The sequence below is a fragment of the Lynx rufus genome, unplaced genomic scaffold (assembly GCF_022079265.1).
Source record: "Lynx rufus isolate CCGP_SWC_20201006 ecotype Redwood Valley unplaced genomic scaffold, mLynRuf1.p SCAF_2, whole genome shotgun sequence".
In the NCBI taxonomy this organism is placed as follows: Eukaryota; Metazoa; Chordata; class Mammalia; order Carnivora; family Felidae; genus Lynx; species Lynx rufus.
The window spans coordinates 11,056,848-11,063,510 of record NW_025814834.1 but is presented as its reverse complement, the minus strand read 5'-3'; the positions used below and the strand labels follow the sequence as shown (position 1 = coordinate 11,063,510).

Genomic DNA, 6,663 nt, shown 5'->3' with positions numbered 1-6,663 from the left:
AAAGGAGCAGCTAGGAAGTGACTTCACAAAAATCTTCCTCTGCTCTAGGGTAATTTGTGCCTTTCATGATTTAACTCAGTCTACCACATCTTGACCTAGTTGAAAACTGGGTCAGACCATTTTATAAACGGAAGCCTAAAAACCACCCACCTTTAAACAAATTCCTATTTTGCACTATTTTCCATATTCAGTTTCTTTTCTAAGTTTTTGGAGATGCTCACAAAAACTGCTTGAGCCCGACGAAGAGCCCGGACTCTGAATCCACAGAGAATTGGAAAGGAACAGGAAATTCACCAGACAGTAAGAGGATTTACTTGCAGCCCTTCCTGCTTGGTCCTGGGTGTTAACTTAGGAGATGTTCAGCTCCTTTCGTGGTGATTATGACATTTCTCCTTCTCTCCTTGACAATGCAAGTGCAAATGAACCCCATTTTGGCTCAAAGACTTATGTGAGAGGCTGGAGGAAGACTGTGTGGAGGGAGTTGGGGAAGAGAGGAGGAGTGAGTAACACTTAAGGCTGCAGAATAGGTTGGGGGCAGGGACTCCCCGGCAACATGAGTTTGCAGGAATTACAAAGAGTGGTAATCTGCTCAGCTTCACATTTGAAGCAGGTTGGAAGGGACTGGAGTCTCTGGCGGAATGAGGGGGAAGAAATTGGTCTGAGCATAGGTCCAACGTGAGAAGCTGCTTACTATTGAACAAACTTTCAGCTTGTCCGGGACCACAAACTTCTCTGAGAGTGTAATTACCCATGCTGGGTTTCCCATCTGCCTGTTTGAAATGGGTACACTCTCCCAAGGAAGGTTGCCAGGGAAAATAGAGGACAACCAGTTCATCTTGAGTTCCAGATACGCAACGTATTTTTTCTTAGAATTGTTATGTTGCAGGCAATATTTGGAGCAGACTTAACCTAAAAGTACTATGGGCTGATTATCTGCCATTCAAAGTTAATAGAGCATCTTGGATTTTTATTTCCTAAATGTGACAGCCGCGTCACCAAGGCATTCTTGGGAACCACAGATAGAAGAAGCTAGTGCCGAAACATGAAAGCAGGCTGTGCCACTGAATCAAAGCTTGCGTGAGAACTACACAGGAGGGCTGCCTGGATTTTAGGACTCCTCCAGCTTTTAGAACAGTAAGGGAGTAAAGCGATGTTTTAAGTCACTAAGGTTGTGGTAATTTGTTACAGGGATTAATACATAGCTTAGCACTTTGGAACTACTGAACCTCTTCTCTTCTGTTTTTCTTCCTTTTCTGTCTTCCTTGTCTACCTCTCCTTAGACACAGAGAATGCCATCGCTGGAGAGGATATTAGAGATAATTGGAACCAATTCGCTTGTTTTCAGATGAGGAAACTGAAGACACGAGGACCATTTAATTCACTTGTAGAGTAGCTCGCAGTGTTCTTTCCTCCATGCTATCTATACACTTTCATATTTCTTGTCCCCTTCCTCCTCTCTTCATCTCATTGTCTCCCTATTCCAAAATCTTTCTAGTCTTCCTGTTTCTAGCCCTTATTCTTTTCTCCATCATCCATCCATCCCCCCTCCCTCCACACATGCATCCATCCATCCATCATTTATCCAACATAGTATGTCTTCCCTGTTTTCTTTAATTATTCCAAAGGAGCACTTTTCTTTTTTCTTTTATTTTAAAAGAAAAATTTTTAAATGTTTATTTATTTTTGAGAGCGAGATAGAGACAGAGTGTGAGTGGGGGAGGGGCAGAGAGAGAGGGAGACACAGAATCGGAAGCAGGCTCCAGGCTCCGAGCTGTCAGTCAGCACAGAGCCGTGAGATCATGACCTGAGCCCAAGTCGGTGCTTAATTGACGGAGCCACCCAGATGCCCCCAAAGAAGCACTTTTCAAATTCACTAGTCCTCACTTCCCTCCAATTTAATCATTTGGCTCCTCCTTTCATTATGGTATGTCACTAGTTATAGATCTATCTGGGTAAAGAGATTTCCCTTTTAAAAATGCAATTATCTCTAATTTGGTAGTCAGATTTCCATATGCAAAAACCTGTCTGGGGCACTTTGTTAAGAGTCCTACTCCACACCTACTCTTTGTATATTGCTTCAGTTCTCCATATACTTTGTATATTTGAATATTGTTTCAGTACTTTGATGAGCACCTAGTAGAAACCACTTGTTTCCCAGATTCTGGGGGATTCACCGTGAAGGGGGATTGAGGAACACAGAGTTATCAATTCTTTATTTTTCAAGGCAAAGTAATTAAAGACAAACGAACAAGCAACTATGCCATCATCTCATTTAATAAAGAACATTTTCACCTCCTAACTATGAGAAGAATAATTTCAGAGCAGCGGACACTCGTCTCAAGAAAGCACAGGGAGCAAAATCACGTTGATCTCTAAATGTCCCTTCGAAAAAAGAGAATATATTACAGAATGCAAACAGATAAAAATACAGAACAACACGACCGTTTATTTTACTTTATTTGAGTGTGGTTCTTCTTTGATAAAAGCCTGTCGATTGGCACATTTATACCTGAAGCGGAGTGAAACGAGGTGACAATCGTCTTCCTCTTCCTGGATTTAATGTGTGTCAGTTACTGTTGGAAATCCGGCCTCAGATGCATATGTTGACAGAAACAGAAACCACTTTCTTCAGGCTCTGTCGGTCAACCTATAATATCCTGGATACAGATAAAGAAGGGACGTCATGGCTCCAGCCATTTCTCCTGATTTTTCGCATCCTCAGGGGTGAAAGCAGTTCTTGTTGATTGGCCCAACTGGGAAAGAAAGAGCCAGAGGCCCCAGGGCTCTCTCCATTCCTGGTGGCCCCTTCCACCCTGGGCTGCCCCACCCCCCCACCTCCAGGGGGGGGGGTGGCTGAATGCAAGTATTCTGGGTCCAGGTAGAGGTCTGGATAGGGGCGAACCTCATCCCCGGCAGAAACCACAGCTCAGACTTCTGTTTGGGAGCCAACCTCTCTTCATCACAGGTGTGATGAAAATTTGGTGGCCCCTGGTTCTCCAGGGCACATCAGAATCACCTTTTAGAAATGTGTAGGCACTTGGCTTCAGTTCAGCCCCCTGATCAAAGATTGTGGAAAGGAGGTGGTTGACGTATGTTTTTGTTTTGTTGTTGTGTTTTAAACCACAAAACGATCTGCTGTCTATTCTAGTTAAAGACCTTACTATGCATCAGTGGTTCTCACCGATGTCCATGAGTACACTTGCTTGGGGAGCAATGCCTGAGCCCCACCCCAGACTACTTGTACCAGAATTATCTGGGGCTGCCTGGGTGGCTCAGTGGGTAAGCATCCGACTTCGGCTCAGGTCATGATCTTGCAGTTTGCGAGTTCGAGGCCTGCATCAGGCTCTCTGTTGTCAGCGCGGAGCCTGCTTCAGATCCTCTGTCTCCCTCACTGTCTGCCACTCCCCCGCTCTCAAAAAAAAAAGCAAACCATAAAAAATTCCAGATGATTCTAATATGCTGCCAGAGTTGAGAATAAGAGGGAATCAATGCTTGTATCCACAAAATTTTGCATGCCCTTTCACAAGCCCAACATTAAGGAATCTGGCAAATGACACTTGTAGCCAATAGTCAGCTAGCTACTCTTCAGTGTGACTTTATAAATCACGTCGGCTTTTTTTAGAAGCAGAGTAAGCGTTGTGATAGAAGCTAATGCTTTCCGAGCACCTCCTGAATGCCCAGTCCTGTTCCAGGGTTTGCACGTATTGCTAGAACGCACAAGGATGCCAAGAGGTTGACACCATTATTATCCTTGTTTTACAGGAGAGAGGACGAGGGTTGATTCAGTCGCCTGGGTTCATGCTGTGGAGTCATGAGGCCGGTGTAGAGGCTTGTGATACCCTGGCAATTAGCACAAGTCCAGCGGGACCCTTGTGAAGGGCAGACACAGGAGAAAAAGAGATCTCTGGAGCATCACTAGTGGGAAAGAGAATTGGCGCACGAAGACAGCTGAGACTGAGATGAAGACAAAGGTTCTTATCCTGTTTGAACAAGTTTCCAGAGCTTTCTACCCTCAGAAGGGGAAGGAGACTGTCTTTTAGTGTGAGGCATGCAAAGTGTAACCTGCCCTTCCAGGGTGAGCTCTTCCAATTACCACGGGGCTGCCCAAAGAAAATCATCGGAATTGAAGATACAGCATCGCACTGGTAGGCTCTAGAATGAGGGAGGCAGCAGCCCTTTTCCCTTGTGGCGTTCAGACCACAAGCAGAGAATGAGCCATACCTGGAAAAGCAGAAGAGGGTGTGCAGGGTTTCGAGGTACCTTGAAGGGCACATAGAGCTGGCTTCCCATGGGCAGTCCTGTAGAAGATTTATTAGACTTGCTGAGTCTGGTCTCCAGAGCTGGGCTGTTGGTGGACACTGAAGATTTATCCTGTTAGAACAAAGCTATCTCTAACTGCCTTGAGAAGTGAATTCTTTATTCCTGGAAAGAACCAAGGTAAGTCGAACCATGCCTATGGACGAGAGCACCTTTCCAAGGTCTTGGCAAGTGACCTTGTGTGGTTCTGTGATGATTCCTGATCCTTATTCAGTTAGTGAGCAAGGGTTTATTGTCCTTGAACTAGGCACGAGGGACGCAGTGAACCCACGGATGTGGCAAGTAGGGAGGAAAGAGAAATGGCAGCTTCATTCCTACACTCATGATCCCTCGCTCCCAGGACCTATTCCGATTGTTCAGATTCAGATTATTTGGCACGTTTCCTATTATATTTCAGAGTCAACCTGTCTCTTTCTCTTTTTCTTTCCTTCTCTTTCTCCCTTTGCTCATATGCCCTACGTAATTCCCTCCCTGTGTCTGCTTTTAATGCCTCCTTTTCCCTTCTTTTTAACCATTTAACTCTGGTTTTTTTAATTTTCTGTTTTATTCCCTGTTCTTTCCTCTACCTCCATCCTATCACCTGCTAATGGGTGGAATTAATACATATATTAAAGAATATCTATGTACTATATTTATATAGGTACCCACCTAAATATCTGCTCAATGTTTTTATATTTTGGGTTAAATTAGAAGAATCAAATGAATATGGTCTGCAAATATTCAAGGATTGCATATAACTTTCACTGGGCTTATGAAATATTTTAACTAAAGAGAAAGCAGATTGCTTCTTTACTCTAAACCAGTTCCCAAAGGTGAACTTCCTTTCTCGGCTCTGTGTATGGGAAGTACTGAGCAGGTTATGTCATTAATATGTCACACATTGTATATTTTGTTACCTGCCAATGAATAGCTTTCTTGTTCTGTTCCGGTTTATCAGGTACCAACATTTCGAGGACAATAGCATCAGTGGGACAGCCAGCCCTGAAAGCTAACTTCGCTTCATTGTTTCAAAAAGTGGTGGTTTCCACTGTGAAGAAATGTGGTTTAAAGTTTTTATTGTTTTCACTGCTGGAGGTTAAAGTGGTGAGTGAATTTTGAGAACAAGCATTTCCAACAGTTCTGCTCTAACATGAAAGTGGAGACCATGTAACAACATATTTTAGGAACTCTAACTTGGAAGGTGCTAAAAAAAAAAAAAAAGAAAAAAAAGAACACAGTAGACGATTGCTATGTATTAAAGAGCACATTCTACTCCAAGAGGGAAATAAATCAAGACCGTAGAGGAAGCAGGGAGCTACCCAAGAACACGGTTCTGTCATCTGTAAACCACTTGAACACATCTGGTTAAAGCCGTGGTGCGGTCCCGAAGTTTTAGTGGGATATTAACCCCCCATTTTAAAGGGGACTTTGGCCCAGATAACTTCCTACCTCTAAAAAGAAATCAGATTGCCGTGATAGTTCCCCTGGCTTCATGCCCTGTTAAGATAATATCATGAATTCTTTCCTTACCGTTCCTACGATGTTGCACTATTTTTTTTTTTTTTAACCTCACTGTGTTTCTGGAAAAGATACGACCAGTTGCCAAACTGCCAAACAGATCTGTCAATTGTTGAGGGACGAGGAACCGCCATTTGGCGATGTGTGCCAGGTACTGTACTAGGTGGTTTACACTCATGATCTCACTTATTTCTCACGACAGGGAGAGGTTATCCTTCCACGTACGGGATGCTGGGGCTCAGCTCTGGGAAGGTCAGGATTCGGCAATCGATGAGGGGATTCACACTCTCATTCTTCTGACTCTGACACCCCCGCACTTAATATTGCAGCTGAAAACAGAGCCCAAATCAGGGTTTAGACACCTCTCCCCCCATTCTGCTTGAGAGAGGTCTAGGGTGGCGAGGTCGTGTGGAAACACGTGTGCTAGAAGGATGTCTGGGAGATGCAGTCTTGGATTCTCAGCCTCCGGCGTGCAGTAATGCCTGATCCAATACAAGGGATTGGAATGGACTAGATGGAGACATTATCCAATGCTGGCCACAGACCACACCTTTGGCCCCCCCACACCCACGAATACCCTTCATCCTGCCTGTAAACTTTCAAACCACAGCAGCAACAACAAAAAATGCCCTCATTATTGTCATGAAACCATCGCTCATGCAAATAACACATTCAACCTGCCCCCCAAAGCAGACACCCAAATGTTACCGGTGTCAGCCATCGCCTCTGGAGGTCAGCCTTTCCTCCTTTAGTTCGATCTCTGCCTGGGTTGTTTTGCTATAACCTACTGGCAAAATTATAACCAAGCCCCATGTAAAATAGTAGGAAAAGGGAGGGACAAGGTAAGAT

The 6,663-nt window shown here is 44.2% G+C and overlaps 1 long non-coding RNA gene across 1 annotated transcript; it reads left to right on the top strand.

The window, feature by feature from the left end:
* Positions 1 to 226: 226 nt before the first annotated feature.
* Positions 227 to 5,934, top strand: LOC124515840 (uncharacterized). Its single transcript, XR_006962882.1, has 3 exons — positions 227 to 300; positions 3,763 to 4,437; positions 5,255 to 5,934. It is a non-coding gene; the product is annotated as an uncharacterized LOC124515840 (long non-coding RNA).
* The last annotated feature ends 729 nt before the right edge of the window (positions 5,935 to 6,663 follow it).